Source organism: Oryctolagus cuniculus, chromosome 2 (genome assembly GCF_051225735.1).
Source record: "Oryctolagus cuniculus isolate XC-2025 breed Fujian yellow rabbit chromosome 2, ASM5122573v1, whole genome shotgun sequence".
In the NCBI taxonomy this organism is placed as follows: domain Eukaryota; kingdom Metazoa; phylum Chordata; class Mammalia; order Lagomorpha; family Leporidae; genus Oryctolagus; species Oryctolagus cuniculus.
Genome location: NC_142868.1, coordinates 80932065 through 80952004, shown reverse-complemented (window position 1 = coordinate 80952004; position 19940 = coordinate 80932065).

Here is a 19940-nt window from a genome sequence, read left to right as displayed (position 1 = left end):
AGTTACAGAAAGAGGTAGAACCAGAGAGAGAGAGAGAGAGAGAGAGAGAGAGAGAGGGAGGGAGAGAGAGAGAGGTCTTCCATTGGCTGGTTCACTCCCCAGATGGCCACAATGGTCAGAGCTGAACTGATTCAAAGCCAGGAGCCAGGAGCTTCCTCTGGGTCTCCCACATGGGTGAAGGGACCCAAACACTTGGGCCATCCTCCACTGCTTTCCCAGGCCATAGCAGAGAGCTGGATTGGAAGAGGAGCAGCCAGGACTCGAACCAGTGCCCATATGGGATGCTGGCGCTGCAGGCCAAGGCTTTAACCCACTCACCCTGATATCTCTTTATCTTTTGGGGAAGCCAGGCCTCCCTTCACTTGGCTGCTAGGCAAGCAAGCCATGGTACTAACTTTCCCCACTCACACAGATCCTGTGCTAGTGCTGTATTGTCTTTTTCCTTTTATTACAGGGAGTGTACATCCTTGTAAACGGTTAAGTGCACTGCTTTAGCTAAGCTGAGATAAGTAGATTTCCTGGTTCATAGCTCTACTAGGTGGGCAGCAGAGGTGAACTATGGGTGAATTTGCAAGATGAATAAGACTTCTCCCTCCCCTGCTCTACACAGCGTCCTCCTTCTCCTTCTTCCCCACCTCTTGGAAACCTATCCTGTTAGGCACAGGGTCCTAATCTCCTCCTTCTAGAACCACCACCTTCCTACAGCTCACTCACAATAAAATCATCTTGAAGAACCCTGTGCCACGCCCCTTTCCCAAGCGCATGCTCTATTATGGCTTTCCAATCAGGAGGACCTGCGGTAGTGGACCCTGATGCCTCAGCAACCAGCCAGGCCACCGTAGTGTGTGGATGTGCACTGTCCCTTTGCACTCCAAGGAACCTGGCAGCAAAGACACCAGGCCAAGAGCAGTGGAGCTACTGTTACTCCACTGCAGCCCATTGGCACCCCACCCTGAGGAATGCAGCCCCAGTGTTATCTGGGGAAACTCCAAGGAAAACTCACACTCTGCAGTTTTAGGTAAGTTGCTCTGATTGTTCAAGGTGGGCTTAATTTTTTTAAAACATTACAAGAGCCAAACAAAATATGTCTGAGGGCCATCCCCAGCCTCCAGGCTTCTGGTGTGCTGTGGCTTGAATGTTGAATGTCCCCAGTGGCCCATGGGTTAGAGGCTTGGTCCTCAGCTTGTGCTGTTGGGAGGTGATGGAATCTTTAGGAGGTGGACCTAGTGGGAGACTCTTGGAACCATGGGAGCATGCCCCGGAAGGTACTTCTTCCCAGAAGGCTGGTAGAAAAGCCCGAATTTGGGTCTAATACTCTCTCCACTCCCTGTCTTGAGATAGGACCCCTTGTTCCAACACATGCTCCCAACATCGCCTCCTGCCTCCCACACCAGCAGCGAAATCAGGGGAGTCAGTCTGGGACGTGGAACTCTAAAACTGTGAGCTAAATGAGTCTTTGCTCTTCATAAGGTGAGCCGTCTTGGGTATTTCTTTTCAGTAACCAGAAGCCAACTGATAGACAATGTGGAACCTCTGTCCTACTCATGGCTCCCATCTTGAATGGGGCTAATTTACCTCTGTCGACATGAACATTCACAGTTAATGGAAACTTGCAGGCCACTTCTTGTGAATGCCTGCCTGGCTGCCTTCATGCTTTAGAAAGTCAGCCCAGAAGTGCGGAGACTGTCATTGAATTTTGCATTCTGTGTTTGCATGAGAGACGGCACACTCGGCCAGGTTATCCACACAGAAATGGCGAATGTCTACTCTGCCCAGGGCTGATTCCACTCATCCCCAGGGAAGGATATCCTTCCCCAGAGCAAAGCCAAAGGGTACTGTTAGTGTGGACATAGAAACCTGAGAGAGGTTACTTCTGTATTTGCATGATGAATGATATCTGAGGGCAAGGGCTAGAAACTATAGAACTGGCAGTACTGCAGCAGAAGACTTTCTGGGGGATATTTTATGGATGCTGGCAGAGAGCAGCAGAGAGACAGGCCCATGGGGGCACATATCCCACTTTCTCTTTCCTCCCTCTGCACTGATAGGATGGTGGGCTTCACTGAGGAAGTGCCGTGCTCAACGGAAGCAGCCCAGACCCTTCTGATGGGGTAGAACTGGAAAAGCTTTGGTGTAAACGCTGCAGATAAACTTTCATTCAACCTGGACATCAGCAGAAGTAACAGGTAACGTGGGAATTGTAGAAATTATCATTCAGTTTGATCATCCTCTTCCTGCCTTGCTAAACACTCTCATCTCCTGCCCCCTAGCAAGCAGCCTGCACATTTTGTACCATGGGGCTCCCTGGCTGCCCAGTGCTACCTTCCCCTCCCTCCTCCACCCACATACCAGCACCCTGGGCTTCCATTCAAAAGTTTCTTTTGCCTCCAGCCCAATGAAAACTGTCTCAGATTATCCAATTATAATAGAGGCAAGCAAGGGGTCATTTCAACTTCTAGAGCAATGCGCTCCAATAGAAATATTATGTGAGTTATAAATGCAAGCCACATTTTCACAAGTAAAAATAAACAGCAAGATTATTTTTATCATATATTTTATTTAATTCAAAATATTATCATTTCAACATGTAATCAATATCTTTAAAGTCATCAATTAGATAGTTTACAGCTTTTGGGACTTGATCTTTGAAATCCAGTGTGTATTTTATACTTAAAGCACATCTCCATTCAAACTAGTCACATTTCAAGTGCTTGAAAGCCTTCTGTGGCTAATGCCTACTGTTTGGGTAGCACAGCTTTAAGGATGGAGGAAAAAAATCTCCCTAACATAGTGATCAAATGTTGACCTCCAAGTCTTTTTCAATCTGACAGTGCAATATCCCCTACCATACACTATATTGACATATTTGAATAAAAATTCAATATATTCTTAGCAAATTAAAGTAGTCCATTGACTTCTTACCAAGTGAGCAACCTGTCAATATAAAATCCTATATTTAAGCTCACAAAAAATGCTATTGATGTGAAATTCTACATTTAGGCTCAGGAAAGTCAGTCATGTAAATCTAGAATGAAGAAGGCTATTTGATAGTTCATGTAAAAAAAATCTTTTAAGTTAACCATGATCTCATAACAGCTGGACTGGGATAGGATTTTTAAAAATTAACACAATCAATATAGTGACCCAGAAAACAGGAGACAAATGGTCAGATCTAGAACTGGACTCACGGGCACACCCACCAAACTGTAGGATGCTCCAAACTCTAGGATGCTCAATGTCCCTGGGTGTGTAAAGAGAGGGGGAAAATATCATTTCCCAGCAGGTGATGCTTTCTGATAACTTTGCTACAGTGAGGGGTGGGATGTCTGAGGATGTTTGAGCTATAACTGAGGGTTACCAATGAGCTTTAGTGAGGGCAGGCACAATTGCCTACAGTGATATTTGTGTTTGCAAGCGAGGGTCACGTGACTAGGCCAGAACTGAACTGATGCACAACAGAGAAGCAGTACCACTGCTGGCCAACTCTCCCAGCCCGAACCCAAGTAGCAGGGAGACAAATGTGTGGGACATATTGTCTGAAGGACTGTAAAACTACTATTAACTATGAATTATTAACTATCTAGATAACTCCTAACACCCTCATCTGGCTATATCCAGAGAAGTGTGCTGAATTTTAAATAGAACTTTTGAAGATGTTCTTTGACAAACTAGAAGTTCTGATGAGGGAGAGAGAAAAATGGGACAGATGGTGAGCTATTAGTCATGGGCACATTTGAACTACATGTCCAACGTAAGAGAGAAAACAAGAACAGACTTCTCATGTAAAAGAAGTAGACTTATCCTATGCTCTGATTGGACACCAATTGGGTATCCAACAGTTCTACTCAATTCTAATTATCCAGAGTAGTCAGAACACTAACTACTCAGAGTTAACCTCAGACCCCATAAGTTCAGGGGTTCAACCCTAAAGACTACCCTCACTTAAGACATCAGTCGCAAGTATTGGGTTCCTAGGATACTTGCATTCCTGTTTGACTTAGCTACAAATTTAAAAGCTTGTAACTGCTCCTCTCATCTTGATATTTTGCTAAAGCACCTCAAAACTCAGGAAAATGCTGTATTTACTGTTAGTTTATAGTAAATCATGCAAATGAACAGCTAAATAAAGAAGTACAGATGACAAGGTTCCAAAGGATCCTGAATGTAAGAGCCTCTGCCTTGACTTGAAGTGCAGTGTCCTTCCAGTATGGGAATGTGTTTGCCAATTGGAAAGGTGCCTACCACTCTGTCATTTAGGAGATTTTGTGGTGGTTTCATTATCACGGACCACTGGCAACTGGATTCAGTCTCCACTGTCTTTGTCCTCTCTGGGAGTTGGAAGTGGGGGCTACAATTCCCAACCATCAGATAATGGCATAGTGTTTGACCTGAAGCTACCTAGGTGCCCTGCTCTAAGTCACTTCATTATCTTATACTCAAGTATGATAGAAAGGGGATAGGCTAGGCTAATCCTCCACCTTGCAGCGCCAGCACACCGGGTTCTAGTCCCGGTTGGGGTGCCGGATTCTGTCCTGGTTGCTGCTCTTCCAGGCCAGCTCTCTGCTGTGGCCAGGGAGTGCAGTGGAGGACGGCCCAAGTGCTTGGGCCCTGCACCCGCATGGGAGACCAGGATAAGTACCTGGCTCCTGCCATCGGATCAGCGCGGTGCACTGGCCGCGGCAGCCATTGAAGGGTGAACCAATGGCAAAGGAAGACCTTTCTCTCTGTCTCTGTCTCTCACTGTCCACTCTGCCTGCCAAAAAAATAAAAATAAATAAAAATAAAAAAAAGAAAGGGGATTGTTATGAATAACTGGCAATCCTATCACTCTCAGGAAATCCCAAAGGTTTTAAGCCCTCTTTGCCAGAAATCAGGGACATAAACCAAATACAGTACTTAATGACTGGAAAACATATTTGACCCTAAGCAGTTTTGTCACTATGCAAATAACATAGAGTATACTTATATAGACTAAAAGGACTGAAAAGTCATTGGACAATATAATCCTTTAGAACTATCATTGTATACATAATGACCAGATCATCATCATGCAGCCCATGACAGTGTATTTTTTTATCATGCTCAGCATATATTATTTGGTGGAAGTTACAAGGAGCAAGTTTTAATCAAACATCAGAAAAGACTTCCTTGAAATTACGGGACCCCATTATTTGAAGGTTGGTTTTGTCACTTGGATACTGACAGAATGAGCTCTCTCACCTCCAGATATATGCAGAGGAAGGTAAATTTGATTAGGGTTGTAGAGATTCTCATTTTCTTTTTTGAATGGTTAAACACAAATGCCTTTAATATCTCTGTGCTAACTCCAATATTCCAAACTGTAAAAAAAAAATCAATCGGATTAGAATTTACATTTAAAAAGAATAGTTCTTTTAAATGAAAAAGAACAATTCTCTAACAGTGTCAAAGTTGATGTAGATCACATGTAGAAATTTCAGGTTTTACAGGTACCTTGCCAAATACAAGATGACTCATGTAATTGTCAACCCAGAGCAGGAAGAAGGAAAAAAGTGCACAGAGTGAGCCTTTTGGGTCCATGCCTTTACTCTCGCTTCACCAGCACAATCCCCACTCCCAGACGAACACTTCTGTGTTGGATTCCTCGCAAACAAGCTAGAATCAGGTCTGGGGGAAAAGGGGTGGCAGGGCCTGGCCCTGAGAATCCAGCTAACAGGAAGAGGGAGTGTCAAGGATCTTCCTCGAGGTGCAAACTCGCAGTTCAATGCCTCTTTTTGTCTTTGGGAAAACCCATATAACCAATCTGGTGCGAAGGTGTGACAGTTGCTGTTTGTGCAGGCCAGAACTCCTCTCCAAGAATGCGTATAATCACGACCTGGCAAATCACAAGTCAGGTTCCCTTCTACTTTTGTAGCGAAATACCTTAAATTATTGAGCCCACAAGCCACCCCAGGGCGTCGTCAATCTTAATCAGCCCCATTTGAAGATTACAGAAGTAGTGAACTTGTGCTTCAGGGAGCAGTCTGTTGACAACATTGCTACCACGAGCTTCCAGCACAGAAAGTACACACCAGCGTTGCCAGCTTGGAAGCATGACTTATTGATAAAACAAAAGGCCTCTATACTTCCAAACCCTATGGTCACGTTGCTGACCCCCTCTCACTCAACCTCTCAACAGCATTCATTGATCCGATTGACTGCATCCTGTTTCCTGAATTACTTTGCTCTCCGGGCTGCCTGCACACCACACCCTTTGTAGTAGCTGTGTTGTCCTTCCCAACTGCTTCCTGCTCATCACTCTCCCCACCCCAAGTCACATGAATTTGGCCATGGAAAGTGAGTAGAAGGGACAGACGCCACATCCTGGAAGAACCTTTATGGGCCCTTGCACGGCTCTGTCTTGCTCTTTTCCCTCCACTGCAGCCTGTTCTGACAGGTGCTTCTCTTTCCATCACAAACTGGAAGGAAGAAGACATGGAACACAGCCATAGCAAATCCGCCAACAACATGGACCTTGAATGAAAAGTACACCTTCATTTCTATTCCAAGACACTGAGGTGTGGGGTCTGTTTGTTGCCAGTGTAGCAGAATAAAATTGGAATCACACACACACACACACACACACAAAACCAGTTCTCTTCCAACATCATTTAGTAGACTAAGCCTCCGCCTGTGCCACAAGCATCCCATATTGGCACCAGTTTGTGTCTTGGCTGCTCATTTTCTGATCCAGCTCTCTCCTAATGGCTTGGGAAAGCAGTAGAAGATGGCCCAAGCATATGGGTCCTTGCTACCCACAGGGGAGACCTGGAAGAAGCTCCTGGCTCCTGCCTTTGGATAGGCACAGCTCTAGCCATTGTGGCCATTTGGGGAGTGAACCAGCAGATGAAAGACTTCTCTTTTTCTTTCTCCCTCTGCCTCTCAGTAACTCTGCCTTTCAAATAAATAAACAAATCTTTAAAAAAAAATTTCATTGAACTATAGAGGAAATTCGGCCACAACCAGAGACAAAGAAAGGGAAGCAGACCCCTCCTCCCAACACAGACCTTGAAAAGTGGCTGCTCGCAATGAACTGGTGAAGCACTGCCCACTGTGATCCTGTCTAGGGAGGGAAGAAGTCCCAAGCTGTGCTTCTGTAAACTCCAGTCATAAATCTGTCCTAATAAATCTGCCCCTGGTATCTCTTCTGCAAACATACCAGGCCCTCCGACCATTGGAAGTGTGGTCCTAAGTCACGTAGGCTGCAATTTAAATCCACCAATGCTGTAACAGCTAAGGCATGACACTGATGAACCTATAAATATTGCAAGAAACTTAGGGCTGTTGCTCAGTTGTCAGGAAACGATTCCAGCTGAGCCGCTGGCGTAATAAACTGCTTGATCCTCCACTGTCTCTGGTGCCTGTTTGAACGGAGGGAGTTTTCCCACCTCAGATTTCTCTGACAGTACCTTGCTGTACCATCTCACGTGGGGATGGGAAGACCTACTTAGGAGCATGCTTCTGGGGAGTCCTGGGGTCTAAGGATACCAGCCATGCATCTTGATGCAGGCTTGGTTCTCCACATGCCCAAGGGGCAAAACTCCTCTCAAAAGGTTTGCGTGGTTGAGACCCCAGGCACCTTTGCAACACCCTGGGATGTGGGAACAAAGGGGACCCAATATGATATTGAGGTTCTACGGACCTAGGGCTATAGAAAGCAGATACACTCGATTAAAGGAGTAAGCAAGATGTTGCTTCCACCTGACCTCATCACTCGGAAGACAATTCTTTGTATTTTCATTGAAAAGCAAAGTACTGGTTTACTGGGATGGCCATAATGCAGTGTAACCCACCCGGTGACAGAAATGCAGAAACTGATTGGCCCTTGCTTCCGGAGGCTGGAGTCCAGGATGGAGATGTTGGCAGGGCCACGCTCCCTCTCGAGGCACCAGGGAAGGGTCTGATCCAGACCTCTTTCAACTTCTGGTTGTTCCGTGGCTTGTGACAGCCTCACTCCCACCACTCCCACATACGCTTCTCCCTGACTGTTGGTCTCTGTCCAATCTTCTCCTTTTTTGAAAGCACCCTCCCACCTCCAGTATGAACTCATCTTAAATAATTATACCTAAAATGATCCCTCTTCCAAACAAGGTCACATTCACAGGGATTAGGACATCAACATACAAGTCTGGGGCCTTGGCAGGTCAATTCCAGTCCCAAGAGTCTCCAGGGTCAAATGTCACTGAGTCGGTCCTGAATCCTGACCTTCTAGGGCCAACCCTCTAAGAGGTGGCAGAGCCCAAGTCCATTGATGTGAGTGTGAGGCAGCTCCCACCTGCATTCCAGCTCAGTCCCTGCCTCTCCACCACGCTGGGGCTGCTCTCCAATGCGATGATCACGCCTACCACTCCTGACAGCTCCTGTTGATCTGTGCTGGTCTATGGTAGGTACCCCGTTCAAAGGCTTAATGCCCCTTTTGTTGTGGCTTTTGCCAAGGAACACATCCCATAGAACAAGGAAGTTAATGTGCTAGTTGTTCCCTGGAGTTTCTAAAAGCAGAAGCAAGCTCAAGCATGCTGATGGCCCCAGATGCCTGTCCGCTGCCCTGGAAGTGGCTATGGTGGCCAGGGACCTACCATCTTTGCTGCTTTTTGGAACCCCCTCTTGGAGCAAGATGTTGGTGTCCTCAGTTAAACTCACTCCATGCTAAACACACACACCCACGAGGTCCCCTGCCTCACTGAATTACCACCCCCACCTCCATGCCATTGCCTCTCTGGTCCTTATAAAGAGACAAGTTGTTCCCTGTGTGAGTTGTACAGTTCACAAAACTTACCAACAAAGCCTTGAGATGCTGAAGTGGAGAACAGCACGCAGTATGGACATGCCAGGAAAGAACAGTTCTGTTACATTTTAAGAACATCTCCTGGGGTGCTGTGGTGTAGTGGGTAAAGCTGCTGCCTACAGTGCTGGCATCCTTTATGGGCGCTGGTTCAAGTCCTGGCTGCTCCACTTCTGATCCAGCTCCCTGCTAATGTGCTGGTGTGGAGAATCCCACAGGTGTCCCAAAAGAGTTACAGAGCACCACTAACCCAAAAAGAAAGAGAAAAAGCAAAACAAAAATGGAGTTACTTAAGCTAAGGCCACTAAGCACCAGGAACTTCCCAGATCATTTGTCAGAACAGATGTAGGTGGTGGCCAGCGCCGCGGCTCACTAGGCTAATCCTCCACCTGCGGCGCCAGTACACCAGGTTCTAGTCCCGGTCGGGGCGCCGGATTCTGTCCCGGTTGCTCCTCTTCCAGGCCTGCTCTCTGCTGTGGCCAGGGAGTGCAGTGGAGGATGGCCCAAGTGCTTGGGCCCTGCACCCCATGGGAGACCAGGAGAAGCACCTGGCTCCTGCCTTCGGATCAGTGCGGTGCAGCGGCCATTGGAGGGTGAACCAACAGAAAAGGATGACCTTTCTCTCTGTCTCTCTCTCTCACTGTCCACTCTGCCTATCAAAAACAAACAAACAAAAAACAAACAAACAAAAAAAAAACAGACACAGGTGGTGAGGCCTGATAAGGACTGAGGGACATTACATCATAGGAAGAAGCCAACCAGCTGGCTACTGCATTACTTCACCTCACACCCAGAAGACCCCTAAAGCACCATTGGTCACACCCAGACACCAGCATCTGAGAGGCCAGAGATCCAGATGAGAACTGTGGGAATCCGGGTGGTGGGCACAGAGCGGCTGCCGCACGTGTGTACAGGCTGCTCGTGGGACCACTGCCGCCACCACAGCTTACATGGGTGCCACCGGACCTTGAGTGCTGCCAGTGGAGCTACCAGCATGAGTTCTAAAACCAGGAAGGAAAAAATAAGACACATTCTAAAATCTGCATATGGCATGCTGAAGTCATATGCTGGTACAGTGATATTACTACTCATAGACTAAGGTCATTGATATCATAAAATGTTCATCGGTAGAAGGGCACAAATTAAAGTATTTGGCTTACTATGGAGAAAAGTAGAAGAATCAGAATTCAGACCCAGACTACAAACCTCTCAACCCGTACTGAGCTACCCATTCCATGCACATCTCCTTGGACTTGAGCATTCCTGGAATGTCTGAGTCACAAGCCCGAAGGGCATATCTGGTGACCATCTAATTGGATGACCAACCACAGGGGAGGCAGGGCACACCCCTGCACCATGGGGAGCTGCAGGAGAAGCTGGCGCACTGACAGCCCGTCTCCTTTGTCCCAGACACAGTCTTCCAGTCTAGGGAAGGGGCCAGCAGCATGGGTCGGAGTGCTAGGGCAGGTGCAGCCACGTCGCAGTGCAGAGGATTTAGGCCTGGGTGCTATGTGGTGAACCATGCTGTTTTCCTAGAACTTTGCAGAGGAGTGTGCCCCTAGGGCAAAGGCAGCAATAGAGGAGAGGGAGTTTGAGATAGCCAATTAGGGCTGAAGCTGAGGACTAACCAGCTGGTCTCTTCTCATCTGAATTTAAAACCTTTTCTTACCTTTAACTTTTTATTTTATATGGAAGACGGAAATGCACAGAGAGAGAGAGAGAGATAAGGAAAGAGAGAGGGAGAGGGAGAAGGGGGGGGGGGAGAGAGAGGCAGGTGGAAATCATCCATCCCCGGGTTCACTTCCTAAATGTCTGCAACAGCTGGAGCTGGGCCAGGAGCCAGGAACTTAATCCAGGTCTCTCGTACAGGCGGCAAGACCTCAAACACTGATCTACCACCTGCTGCCTCCCAGGGTGGGTATTAGAAGGAAACTAGAATTGGAAGCGAAGACGAGACTCAAACCCAGGTACTCCTATGTGAGATACAGGAATCCTAAGTTGTGTCTTAAGCATTGCTCATAATAGTCACTTCTTTAATCAAAAAAAAAAGGCAACATCTTATGGAAGTGTGGTTTATATAAAAAATGCTGTACATATTTAATGGCTATAACTGGGTGAATTTCAACTTCTATTTTTAAAGAAATTTTCAGGGGCCAGTGCTGTGGCGTAGCAGGTAAAGCCACCGCCTGCAGTGCCAGCATCCCATATGGGCGCTGGTAGGAGTCCCAGCTGCTCCACTTCTGATCCAGCTCTCTGCTATGGCTTGGGAAAGCAGTAGAAGATGGCCCAAGTCCTTGGGCCACTGCACCCACATGGGAGACCCAGAGGAAACTCCTGGCTCCTGGCTTTGGATCGGCGTAGCTCCGGCCGTTGCTGCCATTTGTGGAGTGAATCAACGGATAGAAGACCTTTCTCTCTGTCTCTCCCTCTCACCGTCTGTAAATCTACCTCTCAAATAAATAAATAAACAAAAAGAAAACCAGTATGATTTATACCGCCTCTCCCTGAGAGACATGGTGTGCTGTGTGTCATAAATGATTACTTACATGACTTTGTCCTCACTTAGTGACAACAAAAGCAACAACAATAATAAACATTTACACACAAACACACATATGACGACTACCTGCTATACATGCACAGGTATGGAAAGCTCTAGAAATACCAAATCAAAAACAAATGATTGGCCAGCAGTGTGGCTCACTAGGCTAATCCTCCGCCTTGCGGTGCCGGCACACCGGGTTCTAGTCCCGGGCGGGTCGCCGGATTCTGTCCCAATTGCCCCTCTTCCAGGCCAGCTCTCTGCTGTGACCCGGGAGTGCAGTGGAGGATGGCCCAAGTGCTTGGGCCCTGCACCCCATGGGAGACCGGGAGGAGCACCCGGCTCCCGGCTTTGGATCAGCGCAGTACGCCGGCTGCAGCGCGCCGGCCGTGGCAGCCATTGGAGGGTGAACCAATGGCAAAAGGAAGACCTTTCTCTCTGTCTCTCTCTCTCTCTCTCACTGTCCACTCTGCCTGTCAAAAAAAAAAATGATTATAAGAGAAATTACGTGCTTACCCTCCTTGTAGCAAGAAGTAATTAGAAACAAAAGTACGAGGCGAATCATCTACAAAACAGTAAGATCTCTTATATATTAAAAAAAGCTCTGAAAATTTAAGACAGATTGGCACAATAGCTAAATTGACCCAGGAGATCAATAGAAATTCACACCAAAAATAAGAAACATATATATAAAAAAACTGAAAGGGACAGTGCTGTGGCGTAGTGAGGTAAGCCTTCACCTGCAGTGCCAGCGTCCCATATGGGTGCCAGTTCGAGTCCTGGCTGCTCCACATCCCATCCAGCTCTCTGCTATGGCCTGGGAAAGCAGTAGAAGGTGGCCCAAGTCCTTGGGCCCCTGCACCCACGTGGGAGACCCAGAAGAAGCTCCTGGCTCCTGGCTTCAGATCAGCCCAGCTCCAGCCATTGTGGCCATTTGGGGAGTGAACCAGAGTCTCTGCCTGTCCTTCTCTCTGTCTGTCGCTCTACCTCTCAATAAAATAAATAAATAAAATATTTTTTAAAAATCAAAAAAGGAAAACAATCTCCCTGGAAAGCCAATTAGTTAAAACAGTAACAGGAAGGTGTGCGCCCCTAGTGACAGAATCTCCCCTTGTGCTGCCCGAATCCATATCAGAGTGGTCGAGTTCAAGTCCCAGCTCCACTCCCAATTCTACCCTCCTGCTAATGCACTCCCCTGGGAAGCAGAGGTAATAGCTCCTGTAGCTGATTTTCTGCTGTCCAGAGGGGAGACCCGCACTGAGTTCCCAGCTCCCATCTGCGGTCTGGTCTGGCCTCGGCTACTGGCAAGCGTTAGGGGAGTGAAAGAGTGGACAGGAGTTTCTCTCTCTCTCCCCCCGTCAACCCCCGTTTCTCTCGCTGACTCTCAACTGAAAGCTTACAAGTTAAAGCTGCAATATAATTTATAATGCAATTATACCAAATGATTGCCAGTTCCCCTTTATTAAATTGACTAATGCTTCATAGAAATCTCAGTGCTGGCGGGGATGTGGGATATGGGCATTCTTGGGCGCGGCTATAAAACACCACAATCTACCTGGTACACACTTCCTGGAGCCTGGCCATCTCGGGCAAGTCACAACTGCTTTGCAGTCCAATGCCTGTCTGAGCCACAGAGGGGCAAATCTCTGAGGGTTCTTTCCTACGGAATTGGCTGTGATTTATGACCCCAGTTCCTAAGCTCTAAGTCAGCAGAACACGCTTGGGTATTCTGTGACCAAAATCTAGCTGTAGTTTTCTTTCCACAGAAGCAATCAAATGAATAGAGAAAATGTTCAAAATTATATGCTTTTATGCAGCATGTCTTTTCTAAAAGCTTTAGTATTTGCAAGAGCAAAAGGAGAACAAACTAAATTAACAAGATGCAAGCAAATATGAACAGTAAAACCCTGAGAACGGCATTGTTCTTAATTCAATAGCTTGATGAATTAGTGTTTATGGTTTTATGTTTCAAAGACAATAGAGCCACACTTCCCACTGATCAATTATTCCTGCTTCACGTGATGGGATTAAGCACGATATTTCGTGTCTTTCCACAAGGAATGCCATGGTTTTCACACGTCTTTTGACCTTGGCCGTTCATTCATTCCTGCAACAGATTTCCTGAGTGCTCCCTGTGCTAGAGGAACTGGCCTGGGGACTGGAGATACAATTGTGAGCAAAACCGAGTGTCCTGCTTACGAGGAGCTTCCACTCTTGTGGGGAAAAGACCAGGAGCAACGAAAGGTAAACACGTGACCTGACAGATGATGGTAAATAAAGCAATGGAAAAAAGCCAACAGGACGTAGGGAATAAAAAGCATCAAAGGGAAGCAAGATCACTTCACTTAAAGGAGGATCAACCAGCGCCTCACTGATGAGGGGACGTTTGAGCAGAGGCCAGAGGAAAAGAGTACGAGACATGTGCGTGTCTGGGAATGAGTATTTCACTGAGACGGAAAGGCGGGTGCAGGTTCAGTTTGTCCAAAGAACAGCAAGAGGGTTCATTTAGGTGAAACAGAGAGAGTGAGGTGACATTGGTGGGTCACAAGGGCTGAGAGGTAACAGAGGGGTAGACAGGATAAGGCTTTATAGGAGGGTGACCTTACATCTCACCAGCCTGGCCCTGTTCTCTTTAGACTCTCACGTGCAGATAATTCATAATAATTATCCTTTTCCCTCCCAAACTGCCCATGTCCAAAGGATAAATGACATGGTCATTCCACCTCGGGACCATTGTGAGATTTTTAACTTTGGTTCAGAGCAAAGGGAGGCGCCATTTGAGGATGTAAAGCAAAAGCAGCAGCCCGTTACGACTTGTGTTTGAGAGGTGGGGGACGCTGGTGGAAGCAGGGAGATCGTCCGGAGGCCACTGTGCCAGTCCAGGCGAGGAGTAATAGTGGCCTGGGCTGGGGCTGAAGGAATGGAGAAACAGAGAGACCCTGGGTGCACTCTGAAAGCAGAGCCCACAGGATGAAATAATAGCCTTCACCTGGGAGAGAGAGAGCGAGAGAGAGAGAGAGAGAGAGAGAGCGCGCGCAGGGCTGAGGGTGAGCCCCGAGCACTGTGTTTAGAACCCTTGATTTATTATGTTGGATTTCTGCAAAACCTTCACACACCACGGACCCAGCTGGCTGGAAGTTTGGTCCTGGCACATTCAGTGTGGTTGCGAACAAAACATTCATCATCCAAAATAGATAGCTCAGTAAGTATAGATTTTGGTCTTGGAGGCCAGAGACTCACTGCATGAGAAATGATATGTTATTAGCATCTTTATGGAGCCCCACGTCGTAACTGGCGCAGGCTCCAGAGAGCTGTCCAGTGCCTTCCTTTCAAAGCCACTGCTGGGTCACGGAGGTGATGGGAGCTCAGAGCATAGATGCTTAGTCCAGTCCGTGGAGGGGAACCACTCTTTAACTCCCGGAGAAAACGCTGCTTCTGAACCTGGTTGTCCCTGCTTCTCTTGCACATGTTCTTCTACACAGCCACAGCACATACACCACGTGAATGACTGCTGTGCCAGGTCCCAGGGAAGACTCTGCCCTGCCATTCCGTGTGCGTGCAAGATCATTACACACCAGGAGCACTGCCAAGCAGCCAGGTGCGACATATGCTTTGTCCAAATCCCCAAACTATAAAAATTGATGAGTAGAATCAAACGACTCAGCAGCATGTTTAATATGGACTTTGATCCTAAGCTAATGATATTTCCTGACCATTTCCTGAAGAGCCCCGTTTGCTTCTCTGTTAAACTCATGAGAATTAACAATAAACACTGTCCTACAGGAGTAACCTATGCCACTGACCCCTGTGACTTTCTTTCTCTCTCTCTCTTTTTTAATATTTATTTTATTTATTTGGAAGAGTTACAGAGAGAGGCAGACACAGAGAGAGAGGTCTTCCATCCGCTGGTTCACTCCCCAGAGGCTGCAATGGCTGGAGCTGCGCTGATCTGAAGCCAGGAGCCAGGAGCTTCCTCTGGGTCTCCCACGCGGGTGCAGGGGCCCAAGCATTTGGTCCATCTTCTACTGCTTTCCCAGGCCATAGCTAAGAGCTGGATCAGAACTGGAGCAGCTGGGACTCGAACTGGCACCCATATGGGATGCCAGTGCTTCAGGCCAGGGCTTTAACCTGCTGCGCCACAGCACCAGCCCCTCTAATACTTTCTTTCTACTTATTTCTTCAGAGAAGTTTTATAGACTACTTCAAAGACAGACTTCCACATTTCTTTTTAAGGGCATTTTTGAGTATTTTATAGTCTTGTTATTGTGAATGAATCTTACATTTTTTAACAGATAATTGCTGTGTGAACAAAAGCAACTGGCTCTGGTCTATGCTTTTTCTCTCCACTTCACTACCCATACTTACTAGCATCAGTATGGCCTGAGCTGATTTGCTTGGATAGCCCATGAATGATGATGTGTCATCAGAAACAGCAGTTATATCTTCCCTAGAAACTTATGTCTACTGTGTTCTCTTTTCTCCCTTATTTCATTGACTGCAGCAAGTTTGGATACCATGACGATGATGGACATTCTTGCTTTATTCCTGACTTATACAGAAGCCCCTTTGTTAAGTCACCACTGAATAGGATGGTTACTATTGGTTTCTTCTATCAGTATAGAACGTTTTCCATATTAAGAAAGCTCCCTCAGGGCCGGCGCCGTGGCTCACTTGGTTAATCCTCTGCCTGCGGCGCAGGCTTCCTATATGGGCACCGGTTCTAGTCCTGGCTACTCCTCTTCCGATCCAGTTCTCTGCTGTGGCCTGGGAAAGCAGTAGAAGATGGCCCAAGTCCTTGGACCCCTGCACCCACATGGGAGACCAGGAAGAAGCACCTGGCTCCTGGCTTCGGATCAGCACAGCTCCGGCCGTTGTGGCCACTGGGGAGTGAACCAGCTGACAGAAGACGTTTCTCTCTGTTTCTCCCTATCACTGTCTGTAACTCTACCTCTCAAATAAATAAATAAAATCTTAAAAATATATAAAAATAAAAAAGAAAGCTTCCTTTGATTCTTAATATACTCAGAATTTTATTAGTATTAGTTGGGGGTTTTGATCACCAATAAATAACACTTTACCGTTCCCCACGTTGAGTTTAGGACCAATTCTAAACATAAGAATCCTACAGATGCAGATCAAAACATCCACTGAATTGGCAAGACTAACTGGGGAATGTGCCATGAACGCATCCTCAGGCGGTTTCCTAATTCTCCATTGAAGAATCAAACTTGGCCTGGTGAAGCTTGGTCACGGTCAGCCTCCTCCACAGAGGCCCAGGAAATAGTACAGGTCAGAGGAAAAGGCCCCCGTCTCGAAGGCAAGCACGTCTCACGCAGAGAGCTCACAAGGGGCAGAGTCCAGAAACCTGTCTTTTCTCCAAAGCTCATCAGACAGTGCCACTGGAGAAAGACAGACAGAGCCATTACTTTACGGACAGAGGAGGCCCACTGTATGGAGGTCGCCCTCACAGAAATGGCTGCTCCGTTCCGTCAAAAAAACTGTTAGGGATCAGCATCGGTTACCTACTGCTCCATGACAAATTGCTGGCAACATAGCAGGTCAACCGGGCACATTCCTCACCTCCTTCTGGGGGACAGGAATCTGGGCATGGGTTAGCTGGGCCCCCGCTCTGCAGCTCTTGTGGGGCTGCAGTGGAAGTGTGGGAAAGGGCTGGGGTCTCAGGCGAAGGCTCGGCGGGGGGGAGGGGATCTGCTCCATCGTGCACGTGCCGGGTTGAAGGCCCTGAGTCCCCTGTGGACTGCTGGATTTTTCACCGGCTCTTGGCCAGAGGCCACACCCACAGTTCCATGCCATGTGGGCCTCCTCATGGGGCAGTGTGCTTCATCATAGCCGGTAGGGGAGAGTGTCGCTTCCCCTCTTCATGGAGGAACAACACTAAGCCCTGCCTAGGCTTCATATCTGAGTCACGGCCCCATTATGTCGCTCCCCGTCTTCGTGGAGGAACGACACAGGACCCTGCGCTATTCTTTTGTCTGCTCGGCCCTTCCCGGGTTTGCTGCTGGTTCTTCCCGGGTTGGCTACTGACCCTTCCACCTCCGTGGAAGGGCGGTTCCCCCTGCCACTTTCCCCACTTCCGCGGGGGAGCGGCACACCGCCGGCCGGCTCTCTCGGGGGCTGCACAGGTGTTCCTTCAGATAGATGTTCCTCTTAGATGTTCCTGGTGCATGTTGTCTCTCTCCTCCTTTATAGTCCTCTTCCACCAATCCCAACTCTGCTACCCACACGCCGAGTACGCTGCTCTCCTCCAATCAGGAGCAGGTCCTGCTGTTTATTGGTTGAACTGGAGGCAGCTGCGTGGAAGCTGTTTCCTCCTCTCCCAGCGCCATATTGTGGGAGAGCAGATGCATAGAATAAGTCTTAATTCCAGTAACTTAGTCTAGTCTGAGTTGCTCCCCACAGGAGAGGGTCTGCTAGCATGGAAGTCAGAATCTTTTGTAATTGAACCATGGAAATGCCACTCTCCATTGTTGCCAAGATCTGCTGGTGAGAAGCAAATTACTCCAGAGTAGGGGACTACACAAGGCCTGAATACCAGGAGCAGACATCACTGGGGGCAACGATAAGGTTCCTCTACAGGTATCCATTAATATGACAAAACGAGTAACTTGCTTCATTATGGACTGTTCTTAAATTCCTGAAAGAAAACTTGCTTGAACAAGATATGTTGTTTTAGCCGGCGCCGCGGCTCACTAGGCTAATCCTCTGCCTTGCGGTGCTGGCACACCGGGTTCTAGCCCCGATCGGGGCGCCGGATTCTGTCCCGGTTGCCCCTCTTCTAGGCCAGCTCTCTGCTGTGGCCAGGGAGTGCAGTGGAGGATGGCCCAAGTGCTTGGGCCCTGCACCCCATGGGAGACCAGGAGAAGTACCTGGCTCCTGCCTTCGGATCAGCGCCGTGTGCCGGCCGCAGCGCACCGGCCACGGCAGCCATTGGAGGGTGACCCAATGGCAAAGGAAGACCTTTCTCTCTGTCTCTCTCTCTCTCACTGTCCACTCTGCCTGTCAAAAAAAAAAAAAAAAAAGATATGTTGTTTTAATTAGCTGCTGATTAAATCACTAATATTTTACTTTGGACCTTTACATCTGTGTTGGTAAAGTGTTTGGCCTACAATTTTTTGCTATTTTTATTTGGTCTGGAATTTCAATTACGATAAGCTAACTCATTGAATTGGTAAGTGTCCGTCTTTTCTTATACTTGGACATAGTTTAGTAACACAGGAATTACCACATTGTTTAAGGTCAAAGAGTATCTACCCACTGCAATATCATTTGGAAGTAAATCTTTAACAAAAATCTTCAATCTGTCCAATGGTGTTTGGCATATTTAAGCTCTATGCATTACCATATCAATTTTTATATTGTTCATTTTCCTTAAAATAATTCATTTTTCTAGTTTCTAGGTTTTCTAGTTTCTAAGTTCATAAGGCTATGAATTTTTCTCTGAGTATGGTTTTGGCTATAGTCTAGAGATTCTGATGTGTACCAATTCCATTTTTAGTATCAAAGTAGTCTGGATTTTAGACTTCTTTTCTCATTTATGCAAGAGGCATGATAAAAGTTCGTCATAGTTGTAATTTTTAAGAAATTGTCAGTTGTGTCATCCTCTAATGATTAATTTCCAGTTTACTATCCAATAGGTCCTGCAATTTTACTAATTTTATCATTTCATTGAGATTTTATTTTTGACTTAGTATATGATCAACTTTTCCAAATGTTCATTGGAGATTTGCTGAAACTCTGTAAAGAGCAAAATTTGGGGGCTGGCACTGTCACATAGAGGATGAAACTGCTGCCTGAGGTGCCAGAATCCCATAGGAGCACTGGTTCAAGTCCCAGCTGTTCCACTTGCAGTTCAGCTCCCTGCTAATGTGCCTAGAATGACCCACGTGCTTAGGTCCCTGCACCCATGCTCCTAGCTTCAGACAGCCATTTTGAGAGTGAACCAGCAGGTGGAAGATCTATCTCTCTCTCTCTGCCTTTCAAATAAATAAATAAATCTTTAGCAAAAAAAAGCAAAATTGTATGTTTTTACTCAAGTTCGTATATATGTTCAATATATATTCAAGTATAATACTTATTTATCCAAAAGTTATTATGTGTTCCCCAAAAATCCAAATCTTCAATGTGATCATTTATTTATTTTTAAGATTTATTTATTTGAAAGAGTTACACACAGAGAGGAGAGGCAGAGAGAGAGAGAGAGAAAGAGAGGTCTTCCATCCGCTGGTTCACTCCCCAGATGGCCGCAACGGCTGGAGCTGCACCGATCTGAAGCCAGGAGCCAGGAGCTTCTTGCGGGTCTCCCACATGGGTGCAGGGGCCCAAGGACTTGGGCCATCTTCTACTGCTTTCCCAGACCATAGCAGAGAGCTGGATCAGAAGTGGAGTAGCCGGGTGTCAAACTGGTGCCCATATGGAATGCCTGCACTGTCGGCGGTGGCTATACCCACTATACCACAGCGCCAGCCCCAACCCTCCTTTATTATTTTTAATGTCATCTTGTCCCATCCTTCATTTTTAACCTTGTATGACAATCATGCCAACCTACTATATTTTTTATTTTACTTTCCTGGTATTTCA